Consider the following 18,834-nt stretch of genomic DNA (forward strand, 5'->3'; position numbering starts at 1 on the left):
GCAGTAGTAATAGAGATGGAGACGGGGTACATGGGGAAGGGCAGAAATAAAGAAGGGCAGTAGTAATAGAGATGGAGATGGGGTACATGGGGAAGGGGTAGAAATAAAGAAGGGCAGTAGTAATAGAGATGGAGACGGGCAGGGAAGGGGTAGAAATATAGAAGGGCAGTAGTAATAGAGATGGAGACGGGGTACATGGGGAAGGGGTAGAAATAAAGTAGGGGCAGTAGTAATAGAGATGGAGATGGGGTACATGGGGAAGGGGTAGAAATAAAGAAGGGCAGTAGTGAGAGATGGAGATGGGGTACATGGGGAAGGGGTAGAAATAACGAAGGGGCAGTAGTAATAGAGATGGAGACGGGGTACATGGGGAAGGGGTAGAAATAAAGAAGGGCAGTAGTGAGAGATGGAGATGGGGTACATGGGGAAGGGGTAGAAATAAAGAAGGGCAGTAGTAAGAGATGGAGATGGGGTACATGGGGAAGGGGTAGAAATAAGGAAGGGCAGTAGTAATAGAGATGGAGACGGGGTACATGGGGAAGGGCAGAAATAAAGAAGGGCAGTAGTAATAGAGATGGAGACAGGGTACATGGGGAAGGGGTAGAAATAAAGAAGGGCAGTAGTAATAGAGATGGAGACGGGCACGCGGGAAGGGGTAGAAATATAGAAGGGCAGTAGTAATAGAGATGGAGACGGGTACATGGGGAAGGGGTAGAAATAAAGTAGGGGCAGTAGTAATAGAGATGGAGATGGGGTACATGGGGAAGGGGTAGAAATAAAGAAGGGCAGTAGTGAGAGATGGAGATGGGGTACATGGGGAAGGGGTAGAAATAACGAAGGGCAGTAGTAATAGAGATGGAGACGGGTACATGGGGAAGGGGTAGAAATAAAGAAGGGCAGTAGTGAGAGATGGAGATGGGGTACATGGGGAAGGGGTAGAAATAAAGAAGGGCAGTAGTAAGAGATGGAGATGGGGTACATGGGGAAGGGGTAGAAATAAGGAAGGGCAGTAGTAATAGAGATGGAGACGGGTACATGGGGAAGGGCAGAAATAAAGAAGGGCAGTAGTAATAGAGATGGAGACAGGGTACATGGGGAAGGGGTAGAAATAAAGAAGGGCAGTAGTAATAGAGATGGAGACGGGCACGCGGGAAGGGGTAGAAATATAGAAGGGCAGTAGTAATAGAGATGGAGACGGGTACATGGGGAAGGGGTAGAAATAAAGTAGGGGCAGTAGTAATAGAGATGGAGATGGGGTACATGGGGAAGGGGTAGAAATAAAGTAGGGGCAGTAGTAATAGAGATGGAGATGGGGTACATGGGGAAGGGGTAGAAATATAGAAGTGGCAGTAGTAATAGAGATGGAGATAGGGTACATGGGTAAGGGGTAGAAATAAAGAAGGGGCAGTAGTAATAGAGATGGAGATAGGGTACATGGGGAAGGGGTAGAAATAAAGAAGGGGCGGTTAAGTACATTGTTTGAGTCAGCATGTTCACAGCTTGAAAAGATCTGGTATCTGCTCTTCACCGTTCACGAGTACACCAGTTTCACACGTTGACTAACAGCAAGCAGACGACCCACAGTGCTGTTGCGTAATAGACAGCCGTCTCGAAGCGACGTATTAAAACCTCGCATTGTTTCCAGTCCAAAAAAAATAAAATAATCCACAAGGAGCTGTTTGTTTATTTCATTTTTTTTTCTTTGTGCAAACTTTCCAATATGGAGTTCATTTAGCAGCCGTTACTGGACCATATGAGTCCATGGAAAAGCACCTGAGGGAAAGCAGATGTGCGGTAAATCTGGAGTCTGCTGACGGACGACTGATTCTCGATCCATTTGGAATTAGGATTCAGCGACGTGCCGTCCAAACAGACCAATACCAGAGTGTGTGTTTAACATGTTCTCACCGTGTGGAGAAGCTTGGGGATGTGCTCCTTTCTGAACATCCCGTTCCACATTTAGTCTCCATTTGCTCTTACAAGAACATCCACTCTTCTGTTATTATGTTCCACTAGATTTTGAAGAGATTCATTCAGCTGTTGTAAAGTCCGGAACTGATGCAGGTGAGGTGGTTCCTGGGATGCAGTCAAAGAAACATTAATTCAAAAAGGTGTATAAAGTCGTCATGCTGGAACAGGTTTGGTTCTTCTAGTTCCAGTGAAAGAACATTTTATGCTCCTGCATCTGATACAGTTGTCTTCAACTTTGTGGCAGCGGTTTGGAGAAGAACCGCATGTGGATGGAAAAGTGTATTATTGCTCATTGCTCCAGTCCTTCTGTATTGACCTGGAAGAAAACCAGATGTGTGTCATATTGTCCTCTTCTTCTTCTTCTTTTTCTGTGTGTACTCCAGCCATCTTTCCTTTCTACGTCACAGAAACCAGCAATTTACGTCAGAAAATGCACACCAGAAGAAGAAACACCAGGTCTAACAGCATGCCAGGATAGTGAATGACTCCATTAAAGCTCAGGACACAAGCTGTGATGGAAGTTCTCTGAGCATCTGAAGAACGCAGACGGCGTAGCGTCTGATGGATGAACGTGTGACTGGATAAAGTCTGACCTTATCATTTAATTTGGATCGATACGTTCACGTCAACGTGCAGGATCAAGGCACTGCTTATTTTGCAATGCTGTGCCCTCTCACACTTTCTACAAAGGTCAAGGTGAAGTACAAACAAACACACACACACACACACACACACACACACACACACACACAGATCAATATCTGATGTCAGAGTAATTATGCATCATCAGAAGCTCCACAGCTGAGATTTGTATTCCTACCTCGAGATCTAAGTGTTCAGATGATTCATCTTCAACATGACATGAGCAGATACTTACACTTGCATAAACTTGTGAGAACTTCTGGGAGAAGAAAGCTTTTAATCTAAAAGATCTTAGCTGTGTGTAACCTCCTCTACCATGAGTACACTATATACAGGCTGGGTTCTCATCAGGGTTCTTCAAAGGGTTCTCTTAAAGGTTTAGCTCTTGGGTTCTGATATAGGTTCTCATCAGGGTCACAGTACATGTACTTAATAGGGTCATCATCAGGGTTCTTAGAAAGGTTCTGATTAAGGTTCTTATAAAGGTTCTTCATAGGGGTTTTAAATGTTGTCATCAGGATTCCAGTAAAGCTTCTCATCATTTTTAATGTTCTTCGAAGTGAAGATGAAAGAAACCTTAACCTTGTAAAGGCTCCCAAAAAGAGGTCTTATTAAGGTTCTCTTTAGTGTTCTCATACTTTTTCTCATCAGGGAACTTGTGAAAGGTCTAAAAAAGGTTTTTTTTAATTGGGGTTCTGTTCAGGTTTCTCATCAAGGTTCTTGTAAATGTTCTCACCTGGATTCTCATAAAATTTCTGATTGGAGTTCTTTATAGAGTTCTTGTAAATGTTCCTAATAGACTTTTCATAAAGGTTCTTAATAAGGTTCTTATAAAGCTTCTTCATAAGGTTCTGAAAAAGGTGCTAATTTGGGTTCTTGTAATGGATATTAGCAGGGTTCTCATAAAGGTTCTCTTTAGTGTTTTCATAAAGTTTCTAATCAGAGATCTTGTAAAGGTCCTCGTTACGGTTGAGACCATTTTTGGAAATAATTTCACAGCTATGATGTTAGATATTTAACCTGAAATTCCCAAACAAACAAACAAACAATCAAACAATCAAATAAACAAACTAACAAACAAACCAACAAACAAAAGCAGTACATCAGGGCTTAAAGATTTCTGTCCTCCTTTAGGTTTTTCTCTCAATTTATCTTTAACTTAATGCTGAATCGATCCTGAGAAAGCCATTAAAATGTTTTTAAACACACACACACACACACACACACACACACACACACACACACACACACACACACACACACACACACACACACACACACGATGTGTTAGCAGCGTTTGTCGATAATGTGTTCTGACATCCCTGTAAAAGTTGAAGTAAAGTAAGGAGAAACATCATAGCTTTGCCTTTTATCGCTCTCAGACTCAGTACACAAGTCTGGGGTTTTTCTTTATTTTCCCTCAGACAAACTTCGAAGGCAGAAAGATCCAGAACTAAAGGAAGGAAACGTCAATAAACGGTGAGCTGAACGTGGGAGCGCTGTTTATTCACACTGCAGTGATCCTGAGATCAGTGTGAGAGATGAAATCTCAACGTGGCTGGATCTTAGCGCTCAGGTTCGAAGGATTCTAACAGGAACCAGACTTTTGGGAGTCTGGAAGTGTTTAAGAGAAACGATGGAAAAACTCTTGACTGACTGGAGAATGAAGACGGGATTCAGAATTCAAGTAGAAACTTGATGTTAACGATGGAAAAAATAACGGTTTAAAAGCTGATAGATATGAAATTATGAGAAATTGTAGCCGGTAAAAAAAGGCTTCTACAAATATAGTGATTTCCATTAAATGGGTAATTTTGGAACTAGGATTTGGCGTCTCTGGGGTGTGGACGATTGCGAGCTCATTTTGAACCCCTTGCCGTTAGTTATAATTTAGCAGTGGAGTGGTGAACAATGAGCGTTTACCGGAAAACCTTTTATAAAAAATGTTACCAGTTTGGACGTCATGATTGCGTCCCGTCTGCAAATGCAATTACAACATGGGGGCGCCATTTGGAAAAAACAGCTTGACACAACAATGTGTGCTGTGGTGAGGACTTTTCACGTTAGCAGCTTGAACAGCCTCAGTATTCTCTGGTGTGAGGGACGTTCAACACCACCTGGGACTTTTTTATATATGGCTGAACCCGTTTCTGCAAAATTACTAAATTTCTGTAGAAATACAGGGCAAAAATGAAAAAAAAAAAAAATTATAATCTAGCAAAAAGTTGAAAACATTTCTTTTACTACAAAACTTTTCTAGTAGGAACCTTCAATTATGTATAAATGTATAAATAAACATCTAAAATTGAAATTTGTAATACAAAAACAAACAAAAAAACCCTTAAAATGATCCAGAATCAATAAGATCGAATATAAATGTATTAACATTATTTGTAAAATATGATCTGGTAGAAATATATACAGTATATATACATTTTTTTTTTCATATAAATTAGAATTTATAGAATACAATAGAAAATATAATTTATAATAATAAAGAAAATCATAAAAATTAGTGTATATAGTGTATATATATATATATATATATATATATATATATATATATATATATATATATAATCTAATAAGAAAGCTCACACACACACACAAAAAAATTTCAAATGTATAATAATAAAATAAAAATATAAAATATATATATATATATATATATATATATATATATATATATATATATATATATATATATATATATATATATATATAAAGATCTTCTAGTATTAAAACAATCACATTTTGTCTGGTGGAAAAACCAGAGGAAGAAGAAAGAAAAATGTTCTAGCAGAAATGATTCTAATATATAATTTTTGCATCTGAAACACTGGAACTACTTACAAAATGTTGGTTATTTAAAGATTTCTGAAGAAAAACAGATGAAAAAAAAATCAACATAAAAGAATTAACAATCGGTAAAAAAATAAATAAATAAAATGAAACAATAATTAAAAGCACACCAAAGCCATGCAGTGTGATTAAAAGTATTTGGACACCGGACTTTTCCCGCTATATTGAGTTTTTTTTGAGGCACACAATTGTATAAAATGTTTATGGAGGTATGAGCATTAAATCTTCCCTTTACGTCCCTCAAAATAAAATCCGGTACAAAGTTCCTGCAGTAACATTCAGACATCATTAAAATGCAACGGCTTACGACTTTAATGCAGTGGTAGCTCTATTCCCTAATGAAAGTTCCTCAGCAGTGTGTGAAATTCAGACTGAGGGAAAAAAAAATGTTATTTATGGATCTATTTTTTTATTTTTTTGGATCTCAAGAGGTTCAAAGGATTTACACCTAATAACGTCTGAGCGTCCGACTGATGCGAGGAGTCGACGCCTGCCAAACACCTGTCAGCACCACCACCAACACACACACACACACACACACACACACACACACACTTGCAATAATTTCATCACTCTGAAGATTCCTGTAGCCTCAGAGTTGAAATAAATAGTAAATAAAACGTGATAGAAATAAATAATAAGTCTATAGAACGTTCAAGAAAGAAGGTCATAAGAGTGTTAAAGATCACGTAAACCACGTAAACCACGTATGCTTTGGGTCGTTTGTAAAAACACACGTTTACATCAAAAGTATTTGGACACCTGACACTTCCAGTCATATGTCCTTCTTTTCATACGAATGTATACAAATTTTTCCTTCACTTGAACTTGGAGACCAAAACCTGTTCCAGCGTGAAAATACCCCGGTGCACAAAGCCAGCCAGCAACTTCAAGATATGCTTTCCATGCTTTGGAAATAAGTGGATGATCTCCTCCTATAGCTCTCCAATGCCTAATAAACACTTTAGGATGATGTTTATACACGACTGCACCACGGGAACCTTCTCACCTCACTTACATCAGTACCTGACTTTACTAACACCCTTGTGGGTAAACGAGTAGTTACAAACCTCCACACAATCGAGTGGAACGTCTTCCCAGAAGAGTGGAAGTTATAATAAGAGTGAATGGAGTCTGAATGTGTAATGGTGATGGTCAAAAAAGGAGCACATAGCAATCTCACGGTTAGGTGTCCACAAACTATTGGTCCAACCAAAAGCGTAAACATCGGGGTAATATTCGAAGTAAATAAACGTATTCGCTCTTTTATTTCCGTGCGACCCGAACAAACTCCCTGCTTGCGCTCGGTGCGTCACGTCGAGCAATTACGCTGCCACGTCCTTTTGTTACCGTGAAAGAAAAGAGCATTAGAGGCAAACAAAGCGCTTTTCTGTGCCTGAACAATGAACTTTTCCTCCTGACCTTTTCTCAGGTTTGGTTTGTTTGTGTGTTTGTGTGTGTGTGTGTGTGTGTGTGTGTGTGTGTGTGTGTGTGTGTGTGTGTGTGTGAAGTTTATCTGAGTCACAGCCGCTTTGTGTAGTCAGAGATTTGGTACCAAAGGCTCTGTGTACTAATATGTGTGTACATGTGTGTGTGTGTGTGTGTGTGTGTGTGTTTCATGGCTGTCATTACTTTTACACTTGAACTAAAACAAAAGTGTGTATATGTGTGTGTGTGTGTGTGTGTGTGTGTGTGTGTGTGTGTGTGTGTGTGTGTGTGAAGTTTATCTGAGTCACAGCCGCTTTGTGTAGTCAGAGATTTGGTACCGAAAGGCTCTGTGTACTAATATGTGTGTACATGTGTGTGTGTGTGTGTGTGTGTGTGTGTGTGTGTGTGTGTGTGTTTCATGGCTGTCATTACTTTTACACTTGAACTAAAACAAAAGTGTGTATATGTGTGTGTGTGTGTGTGTGTGTGTGTGTAATAGTGTTTGCTAACGCGTAGGTGTAACGCTAGGTTTTTCTTCAGCCCTCAGGTCCCCGCTTTGCATACACACTTTCTCAAAGTGGTCCTCGTCATGCCGCCCAAACACCGCAAGGTCCCCACTTATCAAAATATAGCATATAATGTAGAAAAAAAACGTTGAGTGTACTTTTCTTTGAAAGAAAAAAGCTATTAAAAAAAGGAAGAAACTAAATGGACGGTCCTCACAAACACTTGAACGGGTCTAAAAATGTGATTCTTGTTGGATATGAAATTACAGAAATTACCTGAACTGATTCGCTGGAATGTCTTGATTCTTTTTCTACAATAGAAATCGCAGGATTAAATCGGTTGGTCAAAAGTATAGGGACACCTGCCTTTTTTTCCGGTTGTATGTATTTTTTTCCCCACAAAACTGATACTCTCTGTACCATAAACACACAATTTTCTTCAAAAATATAGATAAAGTAGGACAAATTGCTAGCCTTGGGCAGGGGCGGAGCTAAGGGGTACCATGGACATAATCACGGCTACCCCACTGGGCACCCAGTATGCAATAACTGCATTTCTAAAAGATGAAAATAATTTCTCAAATATGAATATAGGAGAAACTCGACCATGTCTATATGATGATGTTTGGACCAGAACTAAAATAGTAATTTAGTTTAAATAATTTTCCAAAATAGTTTCCAAAAATAGCAATTGTAAAAAGTGAGTTGTAGGAGATGAGGAATGAACGTGGAACTCCTGACCAATTCTCCATGTATGGTAATTTTAAAATCTTAAGGGACTAAAGACATTGGGACACCTGACTTTTTTCAGCCATATCTGGTTTGTTGCTGAACTGTCACCAAAAGATTTTTACAGGATGTCATTAAATGCAGGAGAAAGAAATTTAGCCTTCATTGAACAAGGAGACCCAAAAAACCTGTTCCAGCATGACAAAGCCCTTGTGAACAAAGCCAGCTCCATGAAGATCTGCTTTACATGGGATGGAGTGGACGATCTTGAGTGTCTAATTGTTGAAAGTGCTAAATACAATTGAGTTGCATAGAATATGTAGGAAGATAAACGTGTTCAAGTCAAATCAAGAAGCTTTTATTGTCATTTCAACCATATATAGCTGACGCAGTACAGTTCGGATCAGTAACTCAGGTGTAATAAACATACCATAGAATATGTTCTAAAGTGTTCAAAAATCATGAGCATCCACTTCCTGCATGTGAAAGAGTAGGATAGAGAAGATAGAGAAGATCTTGATAAGGATGGAAAAGGAGCTTTGCATATTCCGAAACCTAGAGCAGTTCTCCGACTCCATTCCGAGGAACCCTATCCTTTCTTGAAGCATCTTAAAGAAGAAATACAGAAGTTCCATGATGTACAGAATCATCAAAAATTCTGATCTGTCCCTCAAAACAGGCTCTGGTTCGAACATATTGTGAAGGAAATGAAATGCTCAGGAGTAAAGGTAATCGTGTTCAGGGTTGGATCAGTGACCCGGGTGTAATGAACAACCTGTAGGTGACCTGCTGGAGATGTACAATTTGTAAATCTTCAGTCTGAAAAAGTCGAAACGCTGGAGATCATCTCAGGTGACTCACAGATGCCGAAACATCATGTCCAATTAATTTTTTTTATTTATTTTTTGTTTTGTATTAAAGACCATGAATAAAACTTTTTTTCACATATAGTACGTGTTTGCTTTCTCAATTTTTCACAGCTGGAGATGGAAAATGTCACGAATTTTTAGCTTCGAATAGCACAGAGCTTGAAGAACACATCACACACACACACACACACACACACACACACACACACAGGGTATTGATCTGAAGAGCCTCTGAATGCTGTTATTTTGTTCCAAAACACGGCTTGATTTAAAAGCGAATGCTAATGGATCTACAGCGCTACTTTACCAGCCCTTTGTGCTTCTTGTTCCAAACTGTTACCACAAATTTGGAGGCACACAATTGTGTAGGAACTTTGAGCATCCTTCTCTTCTTGCTTCTTCTCACCTATTGAGCTCATGCTGACAGCACAAACATTTCAGATGTTTTTTTTTAGGCTGGTCCAAGGGAGAGAAAAACGCCACATCACATTTTAATGGGAATGCTTTTTTATTTAAGGAAAATGCTGAGAGATGAATAAACATGGGGGCTTCAAGGTGCATGTGCAAAAAGAAGGCATTTGGCAGAAGCCCTTATCCACAGCAATGTACATTTATACAACTGAGCAGTTGATGGTTAAGGGCCTTGCTCAAGGGCCCAGGAGTAGCAGAATGGTCACAACCTTCTGATCAGAAGTACTCAGTCTTAATCACTGAGATACCAAACACACACACACACACACACACACACACACACACACACACACACACACACACACCTCGGTGTGCTCAGTGTTCTCAGGAAAACTTCTCCAGAACACCCGTACCTGTAAATAGATGCGCCGGAATGACACTCAGCATGAGCATCATCATGAAGTCGAAATTAATTGCAGTCTGGGAGAAAAGGTCAGAGCATATGGAGTGAGAACTAAGCAGATGGATCTTTTTTTTTCGTGATCGGAAACAAATGTAGTTAGAATTTTTTTTTCTTACCAGGTTGAGATTTTAATTATGCTGAAAAGTAACACAGTTTCTGACAGTTGTGTTAAAGCTACAGGAACAAACTGTTATAATAATATTCAGAGTATATATATATATACACACACACACACTGAACAAAATGATAAACGCAACACTTTTGTTTGTGCCCCAATTTTTCATGAACTAAACTCAAAGATCTAAGACTTTTTCTATGTACACAAAAGGTCAATTTCTCTCAAATATTGTTCACAAATCTGCCTGAATCTGTGTCTTAGGCTGCCACAATAAAAGGTCACTCTAAAACGTGCAGTTTTATCACACAGCACGACGCAACAGATGTCGCAGGTTTTGAGGAAGCGTGCGATCGGCATACTGACTGCAGGAACGTCCACCAGAGCCGTTGTCTGTGAATTGAATGTTCATTTCTCTACCATTAACCGTCTCCAAAGGCGTTTCAGAGAATTTGGCTGTACATCCAACCAGCCTCACAACCGCAGACCACGTGTGACCACACCAGCCCAGGACCTCCACATCCAGCATCTTCACCTTCAAGATTGTCTGAGACCAGCCACCCAGAGAGCTGCTGCAACAATCGTTTTGCGTAACCAAAGAATTTCTTCTCAAACTGTCAGAAAGCGACTGAGGGAAGCTTCTCCTCAGTCACTGTGGAATAAAAAAAAAAAAACCAGCTATCAAATCCACGCAAATATTTTTGAGTTTGTGCAGATTGCTGCAAATGCGACCTGTGAGCTCTCTGACCATCCAATTAAAGGACATGAAGTATTAAACGCTTTCTAGAGTGACTTGGAGTGGCCAACTCTCTGGATTGTAAGCTGCATGACTCCTTCAATTTTCAATATAAGGGCTTAAGGCAGACAGATCATTCTGACCCCGGCAACATGTGAAGCGATGGATAAAATCTGTTTGGATAGAAACTCAAACCGAAACAAACAGTCGGATGAAACTGCTCCTCGAAGCAGCACACCTGAGAGAATAGACTACTGGGAATTATTTTATTGGGAAATATTCTTCCTCTTCTTTCGGGTTCTCCCATTAGGGGTCGCCACAGGGGATCATCCATCTCCATTTCCCCCTGTTCTCTACATCTGCCTCTTTCACACCAACTAACTGCATGTCTTCCTTCACCACATCTATAAACCAATCATTTAATACATATTATTGGTGAAAAAACATTAGTCAGTTTTTCTTATAAAGTGTAAGTTCAGCTGTGGGAAATATGTTCAATAAACTGGCCTGTTAGAATTGTCAGATAAATGTTACAAAAATTGCTTTGATGTCATTGCAGTGTATCAAATTGCTATGATGTCATAACGTTGTATCAAATTGCTATGATGTCATTGCATTGTATTATATCGCTATGATGTCATTACATTGTATTATATCGCTATGAGTTCATTACATTTGTATGAAATTGCTATGATGTCATTACCCTGTATCAGATTGCTTTGCTTCAAGCAGGTCAGTATATTACTATTCTTGTTGTTTTTTTTTCAGGGTTGAACCCGAGCGATTAGTTTCGACGCAAGATTCGACTGCATCTATACACAGGAGATTAAAATTTCCATATCGACTTCAATGAAAACGCATAAGAGATATCACCCAGACTTCCATAATAAAGCTCCACACCGAGCTGCAGAGATGAAAGCACTAGCGAATCAGTCACATGATCGCTTCAAAATTCGATCCGCATTCTCAGCAGGTTTCTTTGAACTTCCTTATAACTTTTTCTCCCACACTCATGAGAAGGTCAGAACCTTATCACCTCATTCAATCTAGATCACAGCGACCCATTTCCTTCATCAGAAACCCTGAAACCTCCGCCTAATCTCGGGGCGGATCGGGAAATAAACGATCGCAAAAAAAGCATCAAATAAATTGATTCCGTCAGCAGTGATTCTACGTGTACGGAGCTATCATGACTTTGTAGGGTTGAAGAAAAATCTCCGTTGTATTAGCGTGCGTTATCGGCCGGCGCTCGGCGATGGAGAGAATATAGTTTTATTATTTTTTGGATGTGCAGGGAGGGAAATAAAGTCAGCACCCTGTTTTTATCTATTTTACGCTTTAATGCTAGCGGCCTTCACCTTATCGGTGCCTCGCAGGCCCTCTTTCTGTCTCTCTATTTCTCTCTCGCATATTTCTCTCTCTCTCTGTCTGTCTTCTTTCGCTTCTTCTTTCCCGACTGTGGCTCAGTGTATTGTGAGAGGAAATTCTACATATTCCTGATACAATTCTCCGTACTGTTAGAGAAGCTGATAAGTGAATGCTCACTGTGGAACAGATAACACTAGCAATCAAACGCTGCGTTGGCTGAAAGTTTGTGGACACCTGGGTGTTAGATTGGTGTGTGAAACCTTTTTGAACATCAGATTCAATATAATCTATAATAAGCTCTACTCGTCTGTGAAGATGTTCCACTAGATTTTGTGGAGATTTGTGCTCATTTAGATACGAGGGGGTGTTAGTAAATGTGATGTAGGTAAGGGTTAGGGTCAGAGTGAAAAAGTGTGCAGTCAGCATAAAAGATTTATCCTAAAGGTGTTCAATAGTGTTTGGAGATCTAAAGCTCTACTCCTTTTAACCAAAAAAATCCAATGATTTACTGCAGGCAACTTGAGAAAAGACTGGAAACTGAAAACAGACCACGCAATATCAGTGAACAAGCACCAGACAGACCCAAAGGGGGAACTTATATCCACACAGGATCCGGCGGAAACAATAGAAGCTAATTAGCGACACAGGGACAAAATGCCAACATCTGGTGGGGTGGGATATACAGTGGAACCTCGACACTCGCGACCTTGACACTCGCAACCTCGACACTCACGACCTGGTAAAGTTGATGTTAGAAGTAGGAAAAATGAGCGAGTTTGAATAATTTGTGACGTCTAGACGTCTGGGTCAGAGCGTCTCCAAAACTGTAGCTCTTGTGGGATGTTCCTGGTCAGAATCTATCAAAAGAGCTCCAATGAAGGAACAGTGGTGAACCGGCGACAGGGTCGTGGGTGGCCGAGGCTCATTGATGCATGTGTGGAGTGAAGGCTGGTCCGTGTGGTCCGATCCAACAGACGAGCTCCTGTAGCTCGAACTGTGCTAGAAGTGCATGAAGTTAATTCTCGTTTTTGGCAGTCGGGTGTCCGAATACTTTTGCCAATAACAATTTCTTGCTTTCGCTCAGAATTTAGTGGAGCATCTTCCCAGAAGAGTGGAGGTTTTCCTACCAGGAAATGGGACCTAAAAGTGGAATGGTCAAAACAAACTTGTGGTGTATTTTATTTGTTCATAATTCCTTCATTACCCCCCGGTGTCGCTCAATACCACACCTAATGCCATGCCAACGATTTAGTCTAAAATTAGCATAATATTAAAACCCTGCTACCTCTGTGAAGAATGAAGAACTTTTGGATTTCATTACTCATGCTCACTTCCTGGCCGTCTCCTTCTTTCCTTCCTTTCTCCTCAGTGTACTCGAGACGGCTAATAGTTCTTCAAGATCCTTCAATTACTGACATGTGGGTTTCTTCAAGAGTCCTCGAGGACCTGCTGATGAAAAAGAGCATCTCTCTCTCTCTCTCTCTCTCTCTCTCTCTGTGGATTGACATAACACGAGTTCTGTCTACCTCTGTCTCTCTCTTTCTTCCTCTATTTTTCTTTCTCCCTTTATCTTTCTCTCTTTCTGTGGATCAGTGGAAAATGAGTTCTGTCTCGCTCCCTTTCTCACTCTCTCTCTCTCTCTCTCTCTCTCTCTCTCCTTCCTCTGCCTGCCCCTCTCTCTCTCTCTCTCTCTCTCTCTCTCTCTCTCTCTCTCTCTCTTTGTCTATCTTTCTCTCTTTTCTTTCCCTGTGGATTGATTGAACATGATTCCTGTCGCTTTTCCTCTCTTTCTCCATATCTTCCTCCCTTCCTTTCTCTTACTCTCCCTTTCACTGTGGATCAAAGGAACACAAACCCTCCGATTGGTTCTCTCTCTTCCTCTCCCTCCCTCCCTCTCATTCTTTCTCTCCCTCTCTTGCTTACCTCGGGGAGACCCATCTGATCGTTTCAGGAGTAGGAAAAATCATTCAGCCTCATATCTAGCAGGTTCAGGTTCGTTCTCCAGGTCTGTGTTTTCTCCCACTTACACACACACACACACACACACACACACACACACACATTTTATCAGTTTGAATGTTATCTCTTAATTGCGTTTCTCCTCCCAGAGTGATGGAGTTCATTCATGTTGCCGTTCCTTGATATAATTTGCCTTCCTAGTAGAAGTAGAACTTCCTGTTCTCCAGATCATTTTTTCTTCAGCTTTATAGACCTCCCTGCTAGCTAGCATAATCAAAAAATACGTGTGTTCAAATGAAATCACAGCCCCATGGATGGATGGCACACGGCAATGGAAAAAATTATGTTCTCCCACTGTTATTTTTGACTTATGCTAACATTTCCACATCGTCCATTAAAAATAACGATTCCAGAGCAGCACTTTGGCCTTCGGCACAGCGCTAGTCCGGTTGCTAAAACAGCACAACATGTTAATTTTATCCTTTCAGGCCCTGGCGCTATAACACACACTGTTGGCCGGCGGCCATAAAGGGCTTGTAAAAACCTGTAAAACCAAAGCATGGAGATTAGCGAACACAAAAGACATATTTATCTTGCATGCTAACAATAGGCTAATTCATCTGATGGTGTTCACCTCGTATCACAGGAGGAGAAGATATTCAGATCCTGTTAAAGATCCAAGCGTGACTAAGTGTGACCACCAGGATAGATTGTTCTACTATTTTAAAAGCACTATTTCGGATTTAGATGCTCATTTGAACGTGGTCCATATAAGAGGTGGAAAAGAAGAACGTTAATCCGATCTGTTTGCATCATTTTGTTGTCAGAAAGAAAAAAAAAAGATGAAGAAAATGCAGCCTTGCAATTCTTTCATGAGATTTGTTCAGATGTTTCCCGGTAAATTCAATGCATTTTCAGAAGTCAACACATTACCTGATCTGACTTTCTCTCTTTAAAAAGAAATAAAAAGGGTATAAACCTGTATAGAGACATCGGGTCATGTGAGGACGAAACTCTGTGCTTCAGAAAGTCCCATTCCATGCAAACATTTCTTTTTAAAATAACCCGATTCTCCAAAGGAAGAATTCGATCTCGCTGTTCTTTGGGTTACTGATTGGAAGGTCCGGGGTTCCAGTCCCGGTATTGCCAAGCTGCCACTGTTGGGCCCTTGAGCAAGGCCCTTAACCCTCTGTGCTCCATTCTCACCTTGATGCTCTTTAAATGCAGCATTCTAATCATATGTTCTTAGACTTTTTGATGTGACTTGAAACCTCAAAGACCTCTTTTCCACTGGAACCGGTTCTCGAATAAAAGCAATTTCTATTCCATGTTGCCTTCTCTCTAGTTTGTCTCAGATGACTGTTGAAGTCGTTATGGGAGATGTGAGTGCTAATCAGTCTTGTTGTTTACAAATATTTACAGGTGACTGGCTACATTTTCCTGCCCCCTTACACTGCACACATCCTACACCTCATCTGCCCCCTTCTGAGGTTCCAGTCAAGGGCAAGTTTCGAGCCAGGATGAACTTACACCACCTCTGTCCCTGGTTCCTGCACTGTACCCAATTCCTGACATAACCGGATCAGAGACTCCAATCCAGTAAGTTTTTAGAACAAAGAGATGGCCTTATATCTCTTCCATACTCTGCACTGGATTCAGCTCCTGACACAACCAGTTCAGGGGTTCCAGTCCAGTTGTAGTTTTTAGAGCCAGGGTGGTCTTGCACCTCTTTCACCCCTGGACTGCCCCCACCCTCTAGCACTGCCCCCACCCCCTGCACTGGACCAGCCCCTAACTTCATTAGTTCTGAGGTTTTAGCACCCACGGAGCAGTGGTGGTTCAGTGGTTAAAGCCCTGAGTTACTGATCATATGGTCAGGGGTTCAAGACAAGTTGCCACTATGGGGCCCTTGAGCAAGGCACTTAACCCCGTCAAAAAAAATGATTTCACTGTGCTGTAATGTAGATGTGGCAAATAAAGGCTATTGTTTGATGAACTGATAATAGAAACTTGTCAGTGGTAAGAGGGCTGTAAACTATCCAAGCATTCATTTCAGGCAAACGTTTGTTTCTGGACATAACTCCATTCCTTAGTATCTGGAATTTTTTATGCCATGTCTTGTTTTGTCCCTGACTCTCTGCCTTCCCTCCTCTGGATACACCCTTTAGCAGGCACCGTTTTGGCGTTTTGGACACTGATGGATGATTCTGTGAGTGTGACTGAGATCCTGAATTGTCATCTCTAACAGCACAGTGTGTGTAAAGAGGAGTAGAAATGTGGAGCTCTCTGCTCTTCACCACACTCATCTTGTTTAATGGATCTCTTCCACAGAGCCGCTGAAGCATCCTGCCTGAAACACAGCTCCGTCTCAGCGCACTTAACACGACCAATCACACAGCCGGCAGCCACGAAATAAACTCACGCATGGGTGAGAACGGCTGCCGAATCGATGCTGAAGGATTTGTTCAGCCACAAAATCTATCTAAATTGACTTAAAGGGAGAACTGAGGGGGCTATTAGCATCCAAGTGTTACTAATCTCACACACTGGAGAATTGAGTGTATTATCAGAATGAGCGATGACCGAACCATCACCGCTTGATTCACGCAATTTATCCATGACACATTGTTTTGAGCAAAAAAGCTTTAGTGAAATTCGTTTTCAGAAGAATATCACAGTTTCTGTCATGGTTTTGTAGTGCAGGAACAGAAGAACACCAGCAAACCCGGCGTAAATAAAATGTTTCAAATCCTAGCACATTGTTCTTGGTAAAAAATAAATATATACAAACAAACAAAAATAAAGAATAGATTTGGATTCTTGGTGGATTATTCATGTATACCTAACCCACAGTTCCTGAAGAAGTTCCTGATTTGAGTGAAATTTCGATTTTTTTTGTTTTATTTCTAACAAGGTTTCTTGGTTCCTGAAATGTTCCAGAGTTACTGAAAAAGAATGATTTCTTTAAAATGTGTAAAATAAAACTTCAAAAATAGTTCCTGAAAATAGGCCCAGAGTTCCTAAAACAAACTTCCAGACTTTCAGAAAAAAATTCTGAGTAGAAACATTTGTATTTCTCTTTTGAAAAAATAAAAAATAAATTCAACATTTCTGGCATTCTGAAGAAATACTCTGAAGAAAAAGTTCCTCACAAACATTCCACATGGTTCCACATGAACAATCTAAAACCCCATGAGGTTACTGTGGAAGGTTAAACTCAGGATGGATTTGGTCTGTAATTAATAAAAACTGTTTGCTACACTGGTTTTAGGCTACAGGTCCCATAAACAGATTTACATTCAAATGTCCATCAGTGAACAGTTCAGAACTTTGATGGACAATGATGGAATTGTAATGGATAGAACTTTGGTGTCACCCAGATGAGGAGGAGTTTCTTCTGGTTCCTCTCATTAGGTAAAACAAAAATGTTTATCTGTAATCTAGTTATTTGTGTAATGCTGCTTTGGGACAATGTTTATTGTTAAACTGAATCAAAGAGTTTTGGACTTATGAAATTGTTCCCTAAAAAGAATGCATTGTTCCTGTATTTCTGCCTTCCAGAGGAACTTATTTTAATTCTGAAATGAGGTAAAGAGTAAAAAAATAGCTTAAAGAAAGAAAGGTCCTATTTCTAGTTTCCTGAAAAGGTTTTTTTGAGCAGTCATAGTAGTTTATTCATTACTACCATTGTGAAAAATGTACAGAGTTTTCTAAAAAAAGGTTCTGGAATTTCCTGAAGTAGCCAGGTTTCATGAAAATGCTTCCAGATTACTGGAGAAGGTCCCGGGTTTCTTAAAAAATAAAAGTCCCAGGTTTCTGAGAAAAGTCATGTGTTTCCTAAAAATGTCACAGGTTTACTAAAAAAAGGTTTGTGATTTTCTGAAAAAAAGTTATTGTTTCCTACCATTTTTTATGTTCTGAAACAAGTTAGTATCTTGAAATCTTAGATCTTAAAACACTTCCTAAGTTCTTAACGAGGTTTTTGGCTTCCTGGTTTAGAAAAAAAAAAAAAACTCTTTGTGGCAACATGAAAAAGTTCCTCAAAACAGGGAAAAAAATAAACAATGTCCTGATGAGTTCCCGAAAACCGATTTTTTTAGGTTTAAACTTCTTCATCTTCTTGTTTTATTTTTACCCTCAGGCTTTCCCTCAGACCCCAATCTGTTTCTCCAACTTGAAAACACCATAAATCTGTGTGTGTGTGTGTGTGTGTGCGCGATTGAGTGCGTATGTGTGGTGAGTGACTTTGATCTTCCACTGCTTGCTTCTCTTTATCACTTTTTCACTTTGTGAGGTGTTGGCAGGTGTGTGTGTGTGTGTGTGTGTGTGTGTGTGTGTGTGTGTGTATAAAAGTGGAAATAGAAGCGTTTGGAGTTGACTTGACTTACCTGAGTTAATGAGGAGTAGCGCTGTGTGACATCAGCTTCAAAACAATTCGATGTTCCTGAAGATTTCAATAAAAAAACTTTTCAAGAATTATATTTTTTTTAACAAATGTTTTTTTTAAAAGATTCGATTTTCGGAAACATTTTAATAACCTCGTGTATCTCGGGTCTTATAATTTTTTTTATATTTGTATATTTGTACTCTTTTGATAAAAAGGCTGGGATCAACTATATATATATATATACACGTTTGTATAAGTGTGCGTTTTAGCCCTCTGTCTACAAGGGGCGGGGCATTGATATTTGAATAATTGGGGGTTGGAGGCGGGGATTGCCTAAACATTAGTTAACATTTAATAATAAAGCAAAAAAACAAACAAAACCCTGCTT

General features: G+C 40.0%; 1 long non-coding RNA gene across 1 annotated transcript; it reads left to right on the plus strand.

The window, feature by feature from the left end:
• Positions 1 to 13,878: 13,878 nt before the first annotated feature.
• LOC124381665 lies at positions 13,879 to 16,793 on the plus strand. The gene is made up of 3 exons (XR_006924912.1): positions 13,879 to 14,105; positions 15,482 to 15,658; positions 16,391 to 16,793. It is a non-coding gene; the product is annotated as an uncharacterized LOC124381665 (long non-coding RNA).
• Positions 16,794 to 18,834: the final 2,041 nt, after the last annotated feature.

Source organism: Silurus meridionalis, chromosome 28 (assembly GCF_014805685.1).
Source record: "Silurus meridionalis isolate SWU-2019-XX chromosome 28, ASM1480568v1, whole genome shotgun sequence".
NCBI classification, from domain to species: domain Eukaryota; kingdom Metazoa; phylum Chordata; class Actinopteri; order Siluriformes; family Siluridae; genus Silurus; species Silurus meridionalis.